Source organism: Tiliqua scincoides, chromosome 3, assembly GCF_035046505.1.
Source record: "Tiliqua scincoides isolate rTilSci1 chromosome 3, rTilSci1.hap2, whole genome shotgun sequence".
In the NCBI taxonomy this organism is placed as follows: Eukaryota; Metazoa; Chordata; class Lepidosauria; order Squamata; family Scincidae; genus Tiliqua; species Tiliqua scincoides.
This window is the reverse complement of record NC_089823.1, coordinates 184,362,050-184,365,901: the sequence shown is the minus strand read 5'-3', so window position 1 is coordinate 184,365,901 and position 3,852 is coordinate 184,362,050. Positions and strand designations below refer to the sequence as shown.

At 42.9% G+C, this 3,852-nt stretch overlaps 1 pseudogene; it reads left to right on the top strand.

Annotated features, from left to right (window-relative positions):
* Window positions 1–242: 242 nt before the first annotated feature.
* On the top strand, window positions 243–359 carry LOC136646570 (5S ribosomal RNA; annotated as a pseudogene).
* Window positions 360–3,852: the final 3,493 nt, after the last annotated feature.

The window sequence follows — 3,852 nt, the reverse complement described above, 5'->3', positions numbered from 1 at the left end:
GCATGTTTATTAATAGTGGCAAACTGGCTGGGTGGTGGGATTGGCCATAGGAAAAGCATTATTCTGCTGATAGCTCTGCTTGTCTGAATCCCCTTTGCCACCACAAACATCCATCCTTTGTGGGCCGGCACGTAACACGCCACCTGGAAAAGCAGCTCTCGCTCTCTTGCCCTGCTTCCCTTCCTTGAGTTTGTAATGGCTACTCTGCCTGGCTTGCTTCAGAGTCCTCTTTCCATCATTTAGACAGCAACTGTTACCCTGCACATGCCTGATCTTGTCTGATCTTGGAAGCTAAGCAGGGTCAGGCCTGGTTAGTACTTGGATGGGAGACCGCCTGGGAATACCGGGTGCTGTAGGCTTATACCATAGTCTTTCGAGACTGAAGGTTGCCAACCATTTTGGAACAGGAGGATTGCTTGACCATGCCACCTAGCCCTGCAACTCCTGCAACACAGCACACTCCTTACAGCAGAAAAGAGAGAGGCAGGATGGTGTAGTGGTTCTGCAGTTGGACTTAGACCTGGAAGACCCAGGTTCAAAGCCCTGCTTACCCATAAAGTTTCCTGGGTGACCTTGGGCCAGTTACTATCAGCCTCATCTACCTCACAGGGTTGTTGTGAGGACAAAAAGAGGGGAGGAAGAACTATGTGCACCACCCTGAGCTCCTTGGAGGAAAGGCAGTATAAAAATGTGAAAAATAAATAAATAATAAAAGGTTTGGTAAGCTTGATTCTTGGCATAAACTTGCCAACTCACAACTCCCTTACTATCTTTCCTTGTCTTGTGTGCAATTAAACTGATGACTTGTTTAGTGCCTCTATCCCTTCTTTTGTTGCCTGAGTGCTGTGTGTGCCTGGGTGCAAGTTTAATATTCTTTCCCTTCCCTTTATGGTTAACTATACAGACAATTAAAGTTTGTTTGCTGAACCTTTCACCCTCATCTACCCACCAAGCTGGCCACTACATGGGGTCCCAGCACACAACATAGATTTGCCCCCATGTGCGCATGTTAACATGTACTTAAAAGTACACCCTGATACAGTTTTGTTTAGGCAGTACCAGTTTCCTGCAAGGTATAAGCATCAATTACTAATTGTCAGCAACTGATTTCGAGAAAAGGAAGAAAAGAGAGACAGGGGACACTTTGACCAAGATAGAGACCCAAAATAGAGGCCATCCATATTTTCGCAGCTTGAAATACGGCTGTTAAAGTCTTTTTTAAAATATAGTTCTAGCTGCAGGACTGAGAGGAACTGTATTCAGAAATAATTTTCCAGGGCTGCCAGGTGCCAATTTGCTACCAATCCCATAGCAGAATGTACAGAATTAGCTCCATCGTGTCTGCTATTAAGCTATTTCTGACCAATATTTCTCATCCCCAAAACACAGAAGCCATTCTTCCCTGCCATCAGTCTCCCAGACACATTGACTTGACTGATGCTCTCAGCATATATTATGGAAGCAGGAGAGCTCTGATTGGGAGAGGAAAGAAACAGTCCTTGCGGTAGGAAGAACATGCAGGCAGGAGCTTGATTTCCTCCCTGGAGAGAAAATACATTTCTGCAGTAGCAAATTTATACATTGTGCAAGACTGTGCATCTAATACTAATGTTTAGCAAGATTTACGTGACCCACGACTTATTTATGGGAGACAGCCAGCTTTCTCATGCCTTTGATTTTGGGGCAATTAGTTTTAAAGCTGAAAGGTTTTTACTGTCCTTGATAAAAACTTTTGGCAATACATAGATCACATTTTAAAAAGAAAAAAGAAAAAAAGTTGAGGAAGAAAAAAGTTAAGGCTTGGACACTTTGAACAAATCACTTTCCCTGCAGAGGATGGTAGCTTTTAAATGGCAAATCAGCCAAACAAGGAGGAAATGGGTCAACAGCTCTGAGCTGAACTGCAGAAAAGGTACTAAAATCTTGGAAATAGCTGCAGTCTTGGAACCATGGGCATGATTTTAACTATACAGGCTGCCTTAGTGACTTGCGACTCTATTATCTGCAGGAGGCACACAACAGGAGACTGTGGAGCAGTAATTTGATGCCATGTGACACTGCATCAGGCAATATAAAGTTATTGTACTTCTCTGGAACAAGCTAAAGCAGTACTTTCCAAACTTTTTAGCACTAGGACACACATTTAAAAATGACACTCTATCACAATCCACTGAGATCTAGAAAGGAATAATATTGTATTTTTAGTAATTATTAATTAATAATTAATAGTAATTGGGGACCCTGTGTTCCTGCTAGAAATTTTACATATAGCATGTGGACATACTCTCCCAGTGCATAGATATGAGTCTGTTGCTATACTCTTCCTAGAAATGGTGTTCAGGACTGTTCCCCCAAACCTTTACAGTCATTCCAGGGTACCCAGAAGGCTGAACAGGAGAGCAAGATGTGCAGTTAGGGACTTCCAGACTAGACAAAAGACTGCAACTGGGTTCACATGTGATCTACAGTATGCTAATTATTAGAGAAAATCAGAAAATATGACATTTTAATTTGGGGATATGAAAATAACCTCATACAACAGGTTAGCATTCCAGTCAACAATTTTCTTCTGCAAATGAGGCAAGTGTGCTTGAAAAGCCTATTTTTTAATGTTTCAAAAATTTTCACTTGCACTGGTGGCTCCTGACCCACAATTTGAGAAACACGGAGCTAAAACAACACAGTCCCCTAAAACAACACAATGGGTGGAAGTGTATGCCCTCTTAGGGCTGGTAGCCTTCACCATCAGATAGATTCTTTTAAATCTCTTGGTGCAGAAGCAGCGATGTCTTCCTTCTCATTCACTTATCAGTCATGCTTCTTGATCCTGGGGTTGGCCCATAGACAAGCTGGGATTGTCAGAAAATGATCTGTGACTCTGGGTCTGGATAGAAATGCTCAAAAGGCGGTAATAGAGAGTAGCTTACCATCTCTCCCAAGTTACGAGTTCACACTAAAAGGGGAAGGGGTGGCAAGATAATTAGAACGTGCTGCAAGTTATTCTATGTATTATTGAATAAATAGTGACCCATTTATCACTCCAAATTGTTCTCTCATATATTACTAGAATAAGAGGGCAAAGGGCACCTGCTTTGCATGCAGAAGCTTCCCTGGAGTTCAATTCCAGGCAACTTCAGGTAGGGTAGGGAAAGACCCCCCCCCCATCTTGGAGAGCTGCTGTATTGTAGACAATACTGACCAATATGAGAGCAACATTCTGACTCAGTAGAAGGCAATTTCTATGCTCCTAACAGCTGCCATGTTAAGAAGTAGTTCAGCAGGCACAGCTCTTTACATCTCCATGCTGAGACATGTGGCATTTGTTGAATTTCTGCAGCAGGAAGGATGGTGACCTTACTGGACGGGAAGGAAAACTGCAATCTGTTTGTCTGCAATCTAGGAGACCTGGGTTCAGTTTTGTGTTTCTGAGAACTTGAAATTTTGTGCTCTTTGTTTCTTCTCAAGGGTTAAAAAATACCTAATTAAAATATGGAGGCATGCTCCAAGAGACTATATAGAGTCTATAGGCACCTCATAGAAACACTATTTCTGAATGAGATTTCCATTTCAGAGAGAATATCTTCCACAAGTGAGAATGATGAGCTTGCATTGCTTTTCAAGCTATTGGGGATGATTATTGTTAGCTGCATTGGAATTCCAATGTTAAGCCCCCAGTCATCTTTATGCACAATGCTTTACAGTGGCATGAAAGTCAGGTCACTGTCGTACGCTGCTGGGCCACTGCTGCAAACATTGAGAGGTGCAGCATGCAGAACGGTGGCTCCGGGAGGCTCTGCAGGGACCAGTAAGTTGGTGGCAGGGATGGGCCATAGGCAGGTAGGAGGAATAACA